General features: G+C 36.1%; 1 long non-coding RNA gene across 1 annotated transcript in view; it reads right to left on the bottom strand.

The window, feature by feature from the left end:
• Positions 1-11,930: 11,930 nt before the first annotated feature.
• LOC141373508 (uncharacterized) overlaps positions 11,931-19,429 on the bottom strand; it is a 265,616-nt gene continuing 258,117 nt past the window's right edge. Inside the window, exon 3 of the long non-coding RNA XR_012379573.1 lies at positions 11,931-12,073. This is a non-coding gene — a long non-coding RNA (uncharacterized lncRNA). The remainder of the gene's footprint in view (positions 12,074-19,429) is intronic.

Below are 19,429 nucleotides of genomic sequence, written 5' to 3' on the forward strand. Positions count from 1 at the left end.
CAGGATTGTCTTTTTTTTTTCTTCGAGTGACAGAAAAGAGCTGAGTGTTCTCCAGAAGGAAGAACAGACACTTCCATTTAACATCTCTTCCCTTAAAGATCAGCTATGTTTGATGTTCTGAGCAATATACATATCTATGCAGCACTTTGGAATTGTTGTAAATTTATGTATCTTTTTTTTCTTTGAGCTTAATTAAGATTAAAAACTGAAAAATTTGGTCAAACCCCAAGTAGATAGTTTAGTTCATTCACATTTGAAAGTTAGTTCTCTCCCTGGCTGGAGTGTAAATTCCTGAGAATAGTAAACAGGTCTAATGCAACACTTGGGGAAAATGCTTTTTCAAAGAACACAAAGAGCAGCCTGGCAAGCCAGTCCATCTTCCCAAAAGGATCCTGTAGGACCGAAGAAGTGATTAATTTGAAGGACTGAGTAAGCAAAAATGTCAAGGCAGCAATTGTAGCCCCTCCAATTAAGTCTTTCAGCATCTTTTTTTCTGGTCTGAAGTTACTTTCACCCAAGACAAGAATAGTCCTTTTTCTTCCTATTCTTGGTGCCTGATACTAGGGTATCAGGTAGACATTAAATATACATATATCATTATGGGATTATTTAGCTGAATTTATCCTTTGTCTCTGTTGGTTCTGTTGTTTCAAAAGACAGACATGTATCTGTTTGCAATTATTTTGTTAAATTTCACCATTTTGCCATCCTTGGGTTTGGATCAGGATAGGTATATATACAGCAATCATGCGGAGGGCAGTGTATAAGGAAATTTCAATGAAACAAATAGGCATAAACATTGTTCTCTTTTCTATCATCAGATAAGATATATTTGGCATATTGTGGATACCTAACATAGAATCATTTTCAATACCTTTGGGAAGTTCAAACAAATGGAAATTTTGATATTAAAGGGTGGAAGAACATGCCACGCCAAAATGTGCCACTCTAGAATATTGACTGCTTTGAGTTAAAGGTACCTTCAAAACAGCAAATGCAAGAAAAACACTCTGACCTTCCTTCTTTTTCTTAAAAGCAGATGATATCCCTATGTGAAAAATGTCCTTCCTATAGCAGAACGAAAGTAACATTCTTGTCAAGATGAGAAGTTAAGACCAAGAGAATTCTGTACAAATAGACCTTGGTAAAGTGATTCTCATCTTCTGTTAGCCTTCCCACCTAGTTCACCTTATTTTTCCATAACTGCCTGTCTCTGTTCAATCCAACATAAAAGCCTATAGGTTTCACCATTCTTGTGGGCCTCATTTCTTTATGAGAGCTCCCATGTCACAAAAATCTTATACAAATGTGTCCACAAAGAGGTTAGAGGTAAAATTTTGCCTCCCCTACAATGTCATAATGGAAATGTTGATAACCTGAATTTAAACCCAGCTACTCTGTTCTGGAGAATGTCTTAGGAAACAGGTGTGCCAATCTTCTACTTTTGAAAATAAATGGGTGGCCTATAATTCAACACTAGCATTTGTGTTATCTAAATAGTTTTGTGCAGAAGAACCAACTTCAATTCCCAGTATCAGTCGATTCTCTTTTCTAAGGCTTTAATGAAGATGTTAAATAACACCTGACTTCATAGCAACCCCAGTAGCACTGATTCTGCCTCATATTCTTTGACGTTTTGTCATGGTGATTGAGTTATTCATTGCCCTCTATCCTTTTCCGTGGCCTGGCAAGTTATTTTTCTCACTTCAACAACATGTTCCAAACTAAGCCCTTTCAAATTAATTTGTGGAAATCAAATTTCATGAAACATGTTTATTAAAGGTCATGTATATAAAATGTTCTAGCATTCCTTCCTCTACGAATTTGGAATTCTGCTGAGAAAAACTGGATTAGGATGATTTCTGCATAAAACAGACATGTGGCTTGTTGCTCACAATTACACATCTACCTAGGCTCTATTTTACTATCTTTCAAATATTAGAATATCAGATATACTAAAAGCTAATTTCAAAATATGTCATGTCCTCAGAGTTTTATGAAAATCAACCTCATATTTACTTTGTCACCTGTGACATCCATAATATATGTAAATTTTTCCAAGTAGATTTGGAAAGTCACCTAATGTTTTTTTTCTTTTCATTTCAAATGGAAAGGAATGGATCATCCAAAAAGTAGGTCATATTAATATACTAGTTTGAATGCATTGTTTGCTCATTTGTTTGTTTTAGATTCATTTACTCTAACAATCCTAGGAAGACGTATCTACCCCCTTGGCCACCTAGAGAGGTACCCTAGGTAAAGGGACACTGCTATTTGTTGGATGTTTCTATTTGTATAGTTTCTAGGACTTGAAGGAAAACTAGACTTGCCTCATTAGATGTGTCAGCCCTTGGGGTTAAAAAATAAAAGACATCTAAAGGCCAATGTTAGATCATTTGTAGAAAATATGTATTAGATGGGAGAGAAAGGTCTTGGAGTGATTTCAGCACCACCTGCTTAATTTATTATCCCACTAATTAATGCAGGAGGTAACTTATTAGAGGCTAATTCAAAATTCAAGAAGCAGACAGTAAGCCCTCAGTGTGTAAAGGTTTGCTTTCTGAAACAAGATATCTGGATAGGAAAGTTAAGCACACTGATTTTGGAAAAAGTTAAACTTGAATTAGAGAATTGTTCAGGGATACCTAGGCAGCCAGGTGACAGCTGAACTGGAACCAAGAAATAATACAGACCTAGTGGTAGAGGACAGGGTGGTTACTATGTAATTTTTTATGTAATTTTCTCTAATCTGAATCTGGTTTTACATAGAATAAAGCAAAGGAAGACCAAGCAGAAATCAGGAGAGGCAGTGATATGGGGGTAAAAAATACAGATTTTAACATTAGAGGATCTAAATTTGACCCTCAAATTTACCATTTATATTAGTCATGACGCTTAGCCATTCTGAACTTCACTTCCTGAAAAGAAACATAGAAAAAGTAAAATCTCACTCAAAGGTGAGAATGAAGATTAAGTTGAACAGTATGAATGGAAAGTCCATGTAACCAATGCTAGTTCTTTATAACAAATGCAAATGTTGATTATAATCATATTTGCCTGAATGATTTAAGAACCATCATTCTTTTTTTAATAGTATCTGGAATAAGCTTCCACTTGAATAACTCAAGATAGATTATACATAGAAATATGTGTGTGAGTGTATATTCAAATATAAGTATATAATAGCTTAAAGACTGGCTTTTACATTTACATACAATTTTCTTTAACTCCCTTTCCGTAGCTAGTGGATTTCTAAAAATCCCCAGAGATTTGCATTCTCTGATTTTTCATTTAACTCTTTTTGCTGATTTCTCATTTGTACTTGAGCTTTATTTCCAATGCCAGGACCAAGATTTGGACCATAGTTCCTCAAAAGCACCAACTCAGCAAGATGTGAGTGTGTGTGTAGTGCATGTGACTCATACTAGGTTGCTTTTAAAAACTGCTTTTACATTTTAACATTGGATGCATGTGTTCTTCAAAACTTTCAGTCACTCCTAGGATGGTAATTTCTCTTTCACAAAATTTTTCTCTATTAGCTCAACCCACCACCACTCTAGCATGTTGCTTGATTCCCTTATTTCTCCCTTTAACAGAGGAAAAAATGTCTGAGGATCTCATGCCTTAGCATCTCATGTTTCCATTGAAAATGGCCTGGCAACAAATTTTGGCACCAGCACCAACAAGAACACATCAGGAAATATGTTATATAAATTACATGAGCTGATGGTACTTCAGTTCATTGTGACTATAAATAACCTTTATTTAACTTTGCTACCCAAAGTTATTAAACATGTGTTTTATGTACAAGACTGATATAGTTGTTTTCACCTTTGTTCTTTACTCTTCACAATTTAAAAAAAAATTAATATTAAACATGTTATTTTTTTCTATATCCTGCGAACTTGCTCTGAGTATTTTCAATATTCAAAGTCACCTCCAAGGATAAAAATGTGTGCCCTTTAGGAGTGGGTTGAAAGAATGGACATTAGTCATTGTATAAAAATCCCTAGGAAAGATCCTCCAAGGATGTTAAAAGCAAGTTCAGTCTTTTTATATAACAATAGATTAGAACCATCTTACTACAAGGAGGCATTTGTTTTCTTGTCTGTTTCTTGCTCTTGTTAGTTTTATAATCTTACGATCATAACTTCTGATCATAAAGAACTTTTCTTCTTCATAAAATCCTTTCACCAATATATAGTTATTGTCTTGTAGCTTGCTTTTCTTAGGCTAAAAATTTATGGTATAGTTGCTTTAGTTATGTCCTTCATTGTTTTCTCAGTGTACATATTATAAAGTTGATATATGCAATGATTTTTCTTTTTTTCATGCTAAATTCAAATCTCAATCTATCGTCTCTATCTCTATATTTATATATGTGTTATAAAGCAGGTACAAACTTACTGAGTTCCTATTGCAATCATCAATAATAAGTTGGTTTATTTAAATAACGGGAAACATAGTATTATGTGAGCTTGAAAGTATACTGTCTCATATTCACCTTAATTAAGTTTCCTCTTCGCACCTTAGTGTAATTAGTAAAAAGAGCTGGATGCTCCTGGCTCAGTTTCTGCCTCAATCACTCACTAGCTGTATAACTTTTGATAATTTATCTAATCAAAGAATGCTCAAAATCACAATATCTAAAGACTTGAGGTACTAACAAGTGAGTTCCCTTTGCATTCTTCCTTACCCATCCTTTCTCCTTGCCCTTATTTGGCTCTTCCTTTCCTTTATTAATTCTTCAACTTCCGAGAATTTTCTCAAGATCACTCCTTCTATGAAGTCTACCTGGATAGCCCAAACCATCTGAAAAGTGCTTGCTGCAACTCAAGCTCTGCCTAATTCTTGATTATAAAATAGGATGTAGCAGCTTCATTGTTCCATGTGTGTATTCTTTCTTCACTATAATAAGACAATATATATATTTGCTCACTAAAGTCAGACAATCTGTTGATATAGGCTTGCCAGAGATGTCTTTATAATGGTAAACCTATGTAAAGGAAAATGTTACATATTGAAAATACTCAGTAAATATTTTTATTTATTTATTTTTTGTATTTGCATTTTGAAAGTATTCCACGATGGCACCATCCAATGTTACACAACGAAACTCATTAATAGTGCTCACCAAAAAAGTTGCATCAGGGTCACTGGCCCAAGGATATAGGCTATTTCTTATATCTGAGACAGCTTTGCAAATACCTATTTTGTTCATCAGACTGACTTGAGAAAAATAAATTGTGTCACAGTGAATACGTCCACCCCAAATTAAAGGACAGCTCAATGGGGCCTCTGGTGGCTCAGTCGGTTGGTGATCTGACTCTTGATTTCAGCTCAAGTCATGATCTCAGGGTCCTGAGATTGAGCCCTGTGTCAGGCTCTAAGCTGGGCATGGAGCCTGCTTGAGATTCTCTCTTTCCCTCCCCCTCTGACCCTGCCCACCCTGGCTCATGTGCATTCTCTCTTTCTCTCCCTCCCTCTCTCTCTCAGAAAAAAAAAAAAAAAAAAAAGCTCAATGTACTGGATAGTAATAATCACAGGTTTTGTGGATTTTGAAGTATTATATAATCCCTTGAAATTATGGAAGCCTGGTCCACCACCTGACAGTCAAATAACTATTTCATGATTTATAATAAACTTTTCTTGAGCTATGTCTCCACAGACAAAATAAAGATGAGAATTGTGGTAATTACTCCAACATTTCTCTTACACAAAAGTATGACAAAATTACTATCGCAAAAAATAAACTTGTTAAGCCTGAACTTGAACTACTGACTTACATGGAAACAGTTCCCCTATGTTCAACTATCAAGCCTATATAGCATCACAGATAATTTTATATGCCAACAAAAGCATGATAAATTCTGACCATTATTGGGATAAACTATCTCAATTACCTAATGTTTCTTCCTCACCATTCAATTATTATCATTATTATTATTTTGCACTGGCACAAAGTAAAATTTACTAAAGTGCAGCCTGGATCATGTTTAAAATTACTAGGGAATGACTTGCTATCTAAATAAACAGTCACGAACTAAACCTTAGAGCTAATTATCTCCAAATTTTTTGCAACTTACCTTTATAAACTTAACTCTTTATCTTAATTCATACCAAATAGTCCAGTCCTGCTCTGAATACTCACAACGTTCTATGACCTTCCTTTTTCTACACTTTTAAACCACGGAGTACTCTGTATTAGTTAAGTCTGAATGAGTATTTTCCTAGTAAATAGCAGGTTCCTCAGGGCTTACATTCTTTAAGACAATGGCCAAGAGCAAGCCTACATAAAGGAAGTCCAGCTGTGGTCCAGGCTTTAAGTTAAGGAGTGTTTCATCCACAGATTCCAGGTGTTTCTAGGCTTACCAGGAGCTATTTGCTTATACTGATCTGTGATAGAATTTGTTATTGTTGTGTGTTACTTGAGGGGTGAAATAACCACAGTAAAGTATGTTTATGTTTGACAGAGAGAGTGTGACTGTCTTGAGAAAGGAAGAAATAGCAAACATCTTGTGATATCAGAAAGCAGTTGTTCATGAGCACAAGAACTGTACAAATGCTCAAAAGCAATTGGTGTTGGCTGAAAGTTGAGTTTCAGTGTTCTTAGGTAGAAACAAAATCTAGGGAAACCACAGTGGATTCTGCCTCTATACCCACAAGAAGTGTTCTGTGGGAAACTGGATTTCAGTTGATTTAAAATGACTATTTCCCCAAGTTGCACCTCTGGTACAGTCAGCTGTTCTACCCCACAACCCACGTGAAGCATAGAAATTGGAATTTCATCTCTGTCCCTTCCTACAATCAAGTGTCACTCATACTTCAAGGCTCAGCTCCAATCTGAACTTTACAAAGAGCTTTCCCTTACAATCTTTTTAGCTTATAATCACCAACCCTTACTCATTATTGTTTTCAGAATTATCTATTTATTTGCATTGGTGTTTGAATTGTTCATTTTGAATAGGTTCCAGGCTCCTCTCCAGTTAGATCTTCAGCTAATTTAGAGAATGGCTTTGCTATCATTGGGCTCATGTGGTAAGTCAGCGCTCCATAATGTTTCAGATAAAGTAAAAGTCCTACAATTTAATTGTCCTTATTGAACCCTGGATCCATGAAATGCTAGCTGGCTATGTGAAGTCGGACAGGCTTTTAATCTCTCTGTACCTCATCTGCACAGTGAAGATAATGTTATCTCCTTTGTAGATTCTGTAAATATTGCATAAGTTATTCCAGATAAACATTTAACCAGTGCTTGGCATATGGTAAGAAAGGTCTAAATGTTAGCTATCCTTATTAAATATTGATTTTGCATATATTATTTTACCTATAAACAAGGTAAATGCCATTGCACACACAGGAAAATATATCCTGTTCAAGAACGTACATAACTGAAGGAACAACCTTAAGAACCAAAATTCTGGAAAGGAGTTTATAACCTAGGAATGTGTGCCTTACTTTTTTATATTTGTTCACAGTACAAAGAAGTCTGTAGTGTAAAGGGAGAGATCAGAGAGAATGGGTTCAAATATCTGCTTTGTTAATAACTTTTTGCCCAGAGATACAAGCTATGGAGAATTTCAAGAATACACAGAAATAGATGGAACAGTATAATAATTCCCATCTACCAAATTGAACCTCATGTTTAACCTCTGTTTAGCTTTTTTAGTCTATCATATAATACCCATCATGGAAAGTGCTAGATAGTAGTACATTAAAAATCAGAGGGCTACAACCTGAGTAAAAAATTGGCCAAGGACCTTGTAGACACAACTCCAAAGAAGATATACAGATGAAAAATAAACATATGAAAGATGTTCCACATCAAATGTTGTCAGGCAAATGCAAATTAAAAGAACAATGAGATACCACTACATACCTTTAAGAATAGCTAAAATCCAGAACACAGACAACACCAAATATTGGCAAGTATGTAGAGCAACAGGAACTCTTATCCATTGCTGGTAGGAATGCAGAATGTTACAGTCACTTTGGAAGACAGTTTGTCATTTTCTTACAAAACTAAACATATTCTTACAATATGATCAATCAAGTACTCTTCTTCATTTATGTCCACATAGAAACGTGCATATGGATATTTTTAGTAGCTTTATTTATAATTGCCAAAACTCAGAAGAAACTAGGATGTCCTGCAGAAGGTGACTATGTAAATGAAGTGTAATACATCCATGTGCTAAACTACAGATGTCCTTTGGTATGAAAATATTTAATTAGCTAGAACTCCCCATTCCTTGATCATTTTCACTCAAGAAACTGGATAAAAAATCCAGTTTCCCACAGAACACTTCTTGTGGGTATAGAGGCAGAATCCACTGTGGTTTCCCTAGATTTTGTTTCTACCTAAGAACACTGAAACTCAACTTTCAGCCAACAGCAATTGCTTTTGAGCATTTATACAGAGTGTAAATGTAAAATACATTTAGCACATTCAGTGCTAAAAAGAAATGAGCTATCAAGCCACTAAAAGACATGGAAGAACCTTAAATGCACATTATTAAGTGATCAAAACCAATCTAAAAATCTACATACTCTATGATTCCAAATTTGTGATGTTCTAGAAAAGGCAAAACTATGGAGACAATAAAAATAAAATCAGCAGTTGCCAGGAGCTGGGGAAGGGGAAGGATGATTAATCAGTGCACAAAGGATTTTAGGGCAGTGAAATACTCTGTTTGATAGCATAACAGTGGATACACCCCATTCAATATCTGTCTAAACCCTTAGAAAGTACACCACCAATAGTGAACCATAATGCAAACCACGGACTTCGGGTGATTATGATGTATCAATGTGGGTTCATCAATTATAGTAAATGTACCACTCTGGTAGGAGATGTTGATTACTGGGGAGGCTATGTACGTGTGGTTGCAGGGTATATATGGGATATCTCTGTACTTGCCTCTCAGCTCTTCTATAAACCTAAAATTGCTCTAAACAATAGTCTTAATAGAAAAAGAACTTGGAGGACTATATGGATTCAAAGCAAAGTATTGTTTTACATATGCCAGGTCTCTTAAAATAGAATCCCCAAAATATCATATACCTCCACTGGGCAGAGTGATTTAGCCATTGTTTGTTTTTGGAGAAGGGGGGAAAAGATAAAGAAACCAGTTAAGAAGAGTAAATAAACAGATAAAAATATCTGTATCATTTTCTGGTTTCAAGTTTTATTCTTTTCAATCTTCTATACCTCCTGCATCTCCAGATCCAATCTTAATAAAAAATATTTGAACAAAATTGTGACCTTGAAGCTCCTAATATTTTGGCTAGATCAAGGCAGGAAAATGAGTTCAGAAAATGTAAAATATTTTCAATAGTAAGCATGAAAACTACAGATGTCCTTTGGTATCAAAATATTTAATTAGCTAGAACTCCCCATTCCTTGATCATTTTCACTCGAGAAATAGCTACAAACATTATAATACAATTGCAGGCCACAGGTGGCTCCTGAGCACTTGAAATGTGGCAAGTGTGACTGAGGAATTTAATTTTTAATATTGATTGTAATGAATTTAAATGTAAAATATGATACTAAATTTAATTATTGAAAACATTCAAGCACCTCTGGGATGACTTGGGTATGTGAATCTATATTTGCAATTATAAATTCCATGGTGTCAAATATGGATCATAAATTTAGTGTCTCGATTAGTACGTGCCATAGGTAAAACATCATTCATAATTGCTATTTGATTATACGTTAGAATAATATTTTGAATACATTGTTTCAAATAAGATATTGTAATAATTTGGCCTCTTCCTTTTGCCTTTTAAATGTTACTATTAGAGAATTTAAAATTTATCTATGTGGCTCACATAATATTTCTGTTGGACAGCGCTGCCCTGAATACAATGCAAGATAATTGCAAATAGGGTGTGCCAGTTTTTCCTTTTATCTTTCTTGCTGGGGTTTTTCTCCTAGAGTTAAAATTTTGCTTGGTTTTCCAGAGCAAGTAATTTTTCTGTTGAAGACTATGTCATCATACATACCCAACGAGTAGCTGGAATAGCCAATTTACTTAAAATAATCAAAAGCAGACACATCGGGTATACTTTTAATTTAGAACCTTGATATTTTAAAAATGGGCTTTAATTATTGTTCAAATTCAATCTGAAGAGAAACTGGGTGCTACCCTCTCTCTGGAAGCCAACCTACCTCCCTTTTGAGGTATCTAGTAGCTTAAGGATCACTTCTCAGTAATGTCTGCTTTAAGGCATTCCATTTAAGCAGTAGCTTAAAGATCACGGTCTAGTGAGATTTCAAAAGTGTGATTTTGTTTTTAAACTCTATTTATTTGGGGGTATATTTATACATTTATTCCTTTAACAGCAGTAGAATCCATCCTGTCCCTAAATCTTTTCTTCCCAACTGGAATTTTAAGTGGAAACCCAATTTGTAAAAAATCAGATAAAAGTGGAACTCTAAAGAGGCTCTACAAAAGTGCTGAAAAATTAAACAGTCCCCAGTCACTCAGTGTCCTTTTCAGCTGCAAAAAGGGCCTGGTGGGACACTGCTTTGGAAATCAGGAAAACATTTTATTAAAAACTTCTATAGCTCTAGAATGCAGGTCTTAAACTGTGAGAATTTTGGATTCAAAGTCAGTCTTGGTTACAGACTAGCTATACAAATTTAGTCTACCCCCACAACTATCAGAGGGTTTTTTATCAAGTATAAAACAGAAGCTAATCATAATTGTCTCGTAGGGTTTTTATAAGTAGCAAATAAAATGATATTCATATTTTTTTCTGGCATATGTAAATAACTATTCTTGCTTGAGCTTACATACCTTGACCTAACCTGTCCTCCCTTATCTATATTTGTCAGTCTCATCACTATTGTCTATGGTGATACCAAATGCAAATGTATCCATGTCACTATTCCTGCCTGTCATGGACAGAAGACAAAAAAAAAAAATTATTTAGCATAGCAAGTAAGACAGTCCATGAGCTGTGCCTTACCTCCCTTTAGCTTCCATGGCTTCCTGCTTTGCACTGTTTCCCCTTTAATACTAAACAAAGTAGTAAATGTTTCATACTTTAGTGTTTTATCTCAAACCATTTCCTTTGCCTACAAGACCCCTGACTTTCCAAATATGTGCAACTATTGAAATACGATGATGTAGAATAAGCTACCTTAGTCAGAAATAATTTTTTGTAAATAAACAAAACAAACAGATCAAAAGCTCACTCAAGGTGATCTCAGATAAGGATGATTTATTTCCAGGATGTAGTAGTATTTCACAAAACCAAGGGGGAAAAAAAGGTCTAACTGAAATTCATCAAAGCTTATTTCTCACTCTTTTTTATTAAGCATGTCATTTTTTTTTTTCTGTTCCTTTTTCTGATTTCCAAAGGCCCATCATGTTTTCAACAGCTCCAGGACCTACAATGACACAGAGGCCTTGCTATTAACTTTCTAGGTCTCTGTGGGTCCCAACTCAAAAAGACAAAATCTGTTTGGGCTAAGGCATCCATTCCTTGTTTTTGATGAGAAGATAGGAAAATTCTCTACATATGGAATTTTGATTAAGGGAACAATTACTAACATGTCTAACATATTATGCTGTCCTGATAGAGAAGAGTAATGGCTTAAAGCATCAATTATGGGTATCATTCCCCCCTAATCATGAGTCTATTCATAAGAACCTTGGAAACATACAAATCATAACCTTGTTACATATGTGTAAGCACATTTAATTATTTTTAATTATTTTCACATTTAATAAATAACATTACAGATGTGAAAAAAAATATATAAGTAACTACAACTATATCCAGAAATGGGCAAGTAGCTATTATATATGCATTCAATCCACAAAACAACATGAACAGGTAGTCAGGTCACATTTTCAGGTAATCAAAATGAGATTCAGAGAAGTTAAATACTTTCTTCAGGTACTCACATTTTGTAGATAGCACAGCTGGAAGCCAAACATCAATCTCACTGTAATGTCTGTGCTTTCTCTGAATGGTGGAATTGGTCTCCTTGTCAACAAGGGAGAAGAACAACCTGGGATCTGTGTCGGCACTATTGTTCTCTACTGATACCTCCCTGGAGATTTAAGAAAAATAGAATAAAATTATAATAATAATGCAGAATAGTAAACACATAGTGCTTACCACTTGCCAGGTACTCTTTTAAGCATTTTACATATATAAACTCATTTAATCTTCACAATAAGTCAATAAGCCAGCTTCCATTCCTGTCCCCTGAGAGGGAAACTAAATTAACTCATAGTGAGTCACAGCCAAGAGACGGAAAATCATATTAAATATCCAAGTAACCCACAGGCCAGATGGTCTTTACTGTTAAATTTTTTTAAAAAATATTATGAAATATAAAGTTGCATCTATCAGCCAAAGTGATGTGAGTGGTATCCATAACAATGGAAGTAGAGAATAAGATCCATAACGATGGAAGTAGAGAATAAGACTACTTACAGAGACCTATTAGCACTGCTTTTCTAGAAGTTTTTTCCCCCCCACTCCCAAAGGACATTTTCTTTCTGCCACAAACATCTACTGGTCTGAGTGTAAAAACTGTGAAAGTGGTTTGTCACTCTATCTTAACTTCATGTTAATAAACATTCAAATCATATAATTAATCCTCCTTGCTTAGATTCTGTGTTCATCTGGCAAGTTTTAATTACACTATGTCTTCTCATTCAGATTTCTCAGCACTAAGAGATTATAATGTAAAGAGAGATTAAATGTATACTCTCAGAAATTCTATTTACAATTTCAGATTAACAAATTGTCATTAGCCTGGCACAACGGTAATGTCAGTTGGTTAATGGAATTCTTAGTCTTCAAGTATAGTCATATTGTCGAATTAGACTTTGCTATTCCAATGACAGAAGCTGGCCATGGTGATTTACGAGAGGCACTTCACCAAGAGACTGGCTTAGCAGTGTGAGTAATTTCACTGGATGCCATACATTTCACTACACCTCATTACACTACCAGTACCATATTTGAGTCCTTGTCCTAACTACTAGAACCAATCACTAAGCTTTGCCCAACCTCTTCAGAAATCTCCCCTACACCCATTGCACTTTCCAAGTTTCCACTGTCATTTTAACGCCTCCAGCCCTCAGTAACAAATACTATAGACATTATAATAAGATTTTCTCTCTCCTGAAATCAGCCTTCTTTCCTTCCAGCATACCACTTTGAAATTAGACTTTTCAAAATATGGATCGGCCCCTTATCCTTTAACAACTCCCCATTCTCATTATGATTAAATATAAAACTTTATACAGACACTATGCAATCACTACTCTTAGCATCCAGGCAACAGCTTATATCTCAGAATGTGTGTATATTTCAGTAAAACAAAATATTTTTATTATTCTCTCAGTTGACTAAAAAGTTGAGAGAAAATATATACAGGAAATAAACAATTTTCTCTGATGCCACTACTTGGGCAAAAGCTTTCTATATTTTTTTAAAGATTTATTTATTTATTTTAGAAAGAGAGTTAGAGAGAGAGATCACATGAGCTGGAGGGGCACAGGGAGAGAGAATCTCGAGCAGACTCCTCACAGAACACAGAACCCAATGAGGACCTCAATCCCATGACCCTGAGATCATGACCTGAGCCAAAACCAAGAGTCTGATGCTTAACCAACTGCACCACCTAGGCAGCCCTAAAGACTTCTACATGTTTTCTTAAGACTTCTATTTTTTTGAAGGATACTGAAATTTTTATCCTATTAATGATTTGTATTTCTCTTTCAATTCTACCTTCAGACCCTTTATTCATTTCATTCTGAGCTGTAAATTTTTATTGATTCATAAAATTGCTTTATATGTTAAATAAATTACTATGTTTCCCATATATGTGACATCATTTTACCAGTATGGCATTCTCTTTTTAGTATGTAGGGTTTATATATACATATGTATAAATTAGTTTTAAGATAAATAATTTTATACATATATATATATATATATATAGCTCTATGAGCATGGGATCTGGAAACAAAATTTCTGAGTTCAAAATCTAGCTACTCAATTTATTAACTGACTGTCCTTAATCAATACTGATCTGTAAAAAATTATGTTACATGTTTTATATTATATTATATATTATATTATATTATATTTGTTATATTATTATATTTGTTAAACCTTTAGAAGAATGCCTACTACAATGTAAAGGTTAAGTCAATGCCATTGTTACCATGATAATAATGACTATAATTATGACAGTTAATGGCAATGGTGATTATAGTGCTGAAAATGATAATGGGGATAATGATATTTTAAAAACCAATAATATGGGGGGGCGGAGCAAGATGGCGGAGGAGTAGGAGACCTGGATTTCATCTGGTCTCAGGAATTCAGCTGAATAGGGATCAAACCATTCTGAACACCTATGGACTCAACAGGAGATCGAAGAAGAGAGTAGCAACAACTCTGAACAGAAAAGCAACCACTTACTGGAAGGTAGGACGTGCAGAGAAGTGAATCCGAGGCGATATTCGGGAGGATAGACGGTGGGGGAGGGGCCTCCGTCGACCGCTTCTGGCAAGTGATAGAGCCATGGAGCACAAAATCGGAACTTTTAGAAGTCGGCTCCGCTGAGGGACGTCGCTCCAGTGGCTAAGTGGGGGGTGGAACCCTCGCGGGACAGTGTGGTCTCAGGACCCTAGTGGTCACAGAAAAACCGGGGGTGCCTGAGTGCAGCAGAGCTCCCAGGTATCGGAGCGAGGAAGCCGGCTACAGAGACGGAGCCAAGGCGCGGGCTCTCAGCTCGGGGTGGCCATAAACTGTGATCCGCGGCCCAGTCGGGGCTCGGCTCCCCCAGCAGGGACCCAAAATGCGGCAGAGCTGGGGAGACTCCCCTTCCTCCCCGGGGAAGAGCGGCGCGGGAATGCACCACAGGGATCTACTGGGTTGAGAGACTCCAACGGGGTCGGGTGCCAGAGATAGAAATGCTCAGTCACAGGCCGGGTGAGCACGGAGTGCAGCCAGAGACCAGGGAGACGGGAGTGACTGCTTTTCTCTAGGGACGCACTGAGGAGCAGGGCCCCGAGTTCTCAGCTCCTCCGGGTGGAGATGGAGAGACCACCATTTTCACCCTGGTCCTCCAAAGCTGTACTGAGAGCTTGCAGGGAAAAAAAACTCCTAAGAGCAAACCCGAGCAGCTTGCTTATCCCAGACGGACAAGGGCGGGGCAATCCGACTCCTGCAAAGACATTTGGGAACCATGGCAACAGGCCCCTCCCCCAGAATATCAACATGAACAGCCAGCAAGCCAAGACCAAGTTTACCGATCAAGGAGAATGGAAGAACTCCAGCGCTAGGGGAATTCTGCACATAGAATTCATGGCTTTTTTTACTATGATTCATTAGTTTTTCAAAGTTAATTTTTTAACTGTTCTTTTTTAATTTTTCTTTTTCCCTTTTTCAACCAACATCTTATCAATCTCTTTTTTAAAAAAAACATTTTTATTTTTCATTTTTAGAGTCATATTTTATCCCTTCATAGTAGTTACCCTTATTTTTGGCATATATATAAGTTGTTCTCTCTTTAAACTTTTAAGATACAGTTTCTTCTAACAGATCAAAATATACCCTAAATTACTAGTGTATGACTTTGTTCTAGTCTCCTGCCTGATCACATTCCTCCTTTTTTTTTCTTTCTTTTTAAATCTTCTTTCTCTTTCAAACAACTTATCTTATCAATTCCTTCTATAAAATCTTTTATAATTTTTATCTTTACAGTCATCTTCCATCCCTTCATTGTATCAACCATTATTTTGTACATATATGTCTTTCTTCCTTTATAATTTTAGAAGGCACTTTTTTCAAAGAGACCAAAATATGCCCAAAATCTAGTGTGTGGCATTGATCTATGCACTAGCCTGATCATATTTGATCATATTGTTTTTTTTTGTATTGTTCTGTTTTTGTTTTTATCTTTTTCTTTTTGTTTTTTGTTTTTTCTTTCTCTTTCTTTTTTCTTTCTTTCCCTTTCTTTTCCCCTGATTTCAAGTCTTTTCTGATTTGTATAGAGTATCTTTGCTGGGGACGTTGTTAACCTGTTAGCATTTTGTTCTCTCATTCATCTATTCTCCTCTGGACAAAATGACAAGACGAAAAAAATCACCTCAGCAAAAAGAACAAGAGGTAGTACCGTCAGCCAGGGACCTACTCAATACGGACATTAGTACGATGTCGGACCTAGAGTTCAGAATCATGACTTTAAAGATACTAGCTGGGCTTGAAAAAAGTGTGGAAGTTATTAGAGAAACCCTTTCTGGAGAAATAAAAGAACTAAAATCTAACCAAGTCGAAATCCAAAAGGCTATTAATGAGGTGCAACAAAAATGGGGGCACTAACTGCTAGGATAAATGAGGCAGAAGAGAGAATCAGTGATATAGAAGACCAAATGATGGAAAATAAAGAGGCTGAGAAAAAGAGAGAGCAACAACTACAGGATCACGAGGGCAGAATTCAAGAGATAAGCGATACGATAAGATGAAACAACATTAGAATAATTGGGATTCCGAAAGAAGAAGAAAGAGAGGGGCAGAAGGTATATTGGAGCAAATAATAGCAGAGAACTTCCCTAATGTGAGGAAGGAAACAGGCATCAAAATCCAGGAGGCACAGAGAACCCTTGGTTCTCAATAAATCAATAAAAATAGGTCAACACCCGGACATCTAATAGTAAAACTTACGAGTCTCAGAGACAAAGAGAAAATCCTGATAGCAGCTCGGGAGAAGAGATATGTAACCTACAATGGTAGAAATATTAGATTGGCAACAGACCTATCCACAGAGACCTGGCATGCCAGAAAGGACTGGGATGAGATCTTCAGAGCACTAAACGAGAAAAATATGCAGATAAGAATACTATATCCAGCTAGGCTGTCATTGAAAACAGAAGGAGAGATAAAAAGCTTCCAGGACAAACAAAAACTAAAGGAATTTGCAAACACGAAACCAGCCCTACAAGAAATATTGAAAGGGGTCCTATAAGCAAAAAGAGAGCCTAAAAGCTGTATAGATCAGAAAGGAAGACAGAATAAATACAGTAACAGTCACCTACAGGCAATACAATGGCGCTAAACTCATACCTTTCAGTAGTTACCCTGAATGTAAATGGGCTAAATGCCCCAATCAAAAGACACAGGCTATCAGATTGGATTAAAAAACAAGACCCATCCATATGCTGTCTGCAAGAGACTCATTTTAGACCCAAAGACACCTACAGATTGAAAGTGGGGGGGTGGAAAACCATTTACCATGCTAATGGACACCAAAAGAAAGCTTGGGTGGCAATCCTTATATCAGACAAGTCAGATTTTAAAACAAAGACTGTAATAAGAGATGAAGAAGGACACTATATCCTACTTAAAGGGTCCATCCAAGAAGAAGATCTAACAATTGTAAATATCTATGCCCCTAACATGGGAGCAGGCAATTATATAAGGCAATTAATAAAAAGTGAAGAAACACCTTGACAACAATACAATAATAGTGGGGGACTTTAATACCCCCCTGACTGAAATGGACAGATCATCTAAGCAAAAGATCAACAAGGAAATAAAGACTTTAAATGACACACTGGACCAAATGGACTTCACAGACATATTCAGAACATCCCATCCCAAAGCAACGGGATACACATTCTTCTCTAGTGCCCATGGAACATTCTCCAGAATTGATCACATCCTAGGTCACAAATCAGGTCTCAACTGGTACCAAAAGATTGGTTTCATTCCCTGCATATTTTCTGACCACAATGCTTTGAAACTAGAACTCAGTCACAAGAGGAAAGTCGGAAAGAACGCAAATACATGGAGGCTAAAGAGCATCCTACTAAAGAAGGAATGGGTCAACTAGTAAATTAAAGAATTAAGAAAATTCATGAAAACCAATGAAAATGAAAACACAACTGTTCAAAATTTTGGCATACAGCAAAGGCAGTCCTGAGAGGAAAGTATATAGCAATACTGGCCTTTCTCAAGAAAGAAGAAAGGTCTCAAATACACAACCTAACCCTATAACTAAAGGAGCTGGAGAAAGAACAGCAAATAAAGCCTAAACCCAGCAGGAGAAGAGAAATAATAAAGATCAAAGCAGAAATCAATGAAATAGAAAACAAAAGAACAGTAGAACAGATCAACGAAACTAGGAGCTGATTCTTTGAAAGAATTAATAAGATTGAAAAACCCCTGGCCAGACTTATCAAAAAGAAAAGAGAAATGACCCAAATCAACAAAATCATGAATGAAAGAGGAGAGATCACAACCAACACCAAAGAAATACAAACAATTATAAGAACATATTATGAGCAACTCTATGCTAACAAATTAGATAACCTGGAAGAAATGGGTGCATTCCTAGAGATGTATCAACTACCAAAATTGAACCAGGAAGAAATAGAAAACCTGAACAGACCTATAACCAATAAGGAAATTGAAGCAGTCATCAAAAATCTCCCAACAAACAAAAGCCCAGGGCCAGATGGCTTCCCAGGGAAATTCTGTCAGACATTTGAAGAAGAATTAAAACCTATTCTCCTGAACTGTTCCAAAAAATAGAAATGGAAGGAAAACTTCCAAACCCATTTTATGAGGCCACCATTACCTTGATCCCAAAACCAGACAAAGACCCCATCAAAAAGGAGAATTATAGACCAATATCCTTAATGAACATGGATGTAAAAATTCTCACCAAAATACTAGCCAATAGGATCCAACAGTACATTAAAAGGATTATTCACCACGACCAAGTGGGATTTATCCCTGGGCTGCAAGACTGGTTCAACATCCGCAAATCAATCAACATGATACAATCAATTAACAAAAGAGAGAACAGGAATCATATGATCCTCTCAATAGATGCAGAAAAAGCATTTGACAAAGTACTGCATCCTTTCTTGATCAAAACTCTTCACAGTATAGGGATAGAGGGCACATACCTCAATATGATAAAAGCCATCTATGAAAAACCTACAGCAAATATCATTCTCAATGGGAAATGCTGAGAGCTTTTCCCCCAAGTCAGGAACGCAAAAGGGCTATCCACTATCACCACTGCTATTCAACATAGTATTAGAAGTCCTAGCCACAGCAATCAGACAACAAAAAGAAATCAAAGGCATCCAAGTCGGCAAAGAGGAAGTCAAACTCTCACTCTTTGCAGATGCTATGATACTGTATGTGGAAAACCCAAAAGACACCACCCCAAAACTGCTAGAACTCATACAGGAATTCAGTAAAGTAACAGGATATAAAATCAATGCACAGAAATCAGTGGCATTCCTATACACCAACAACAAGACAGAAGAGAGACAAATCAGGGAGTTGATCCCATTTATAATTGCACCCAAAACCATAAGATACCTAGGAATAAATTTAACCAAAGAGGCAAAGGCTCTGTACTCAG

This window comes from Callorhinus ursinus, unplaced genomic scaffold (assembly GCF_003265705.2).
Source record: "Callorhinus ursinus isolate GAN/ISIS: 27379988/994484 unplaced genomic scaffold, GSC_fseal_2.0 scaffold10, whole genome shotgun sequence".
Lineage (NCBI taxonomy): Eukaryota > Metazoa > Chordata > Mammalia > Carnivora > Otariidae > Callorhinus > Callorhinus ursinus.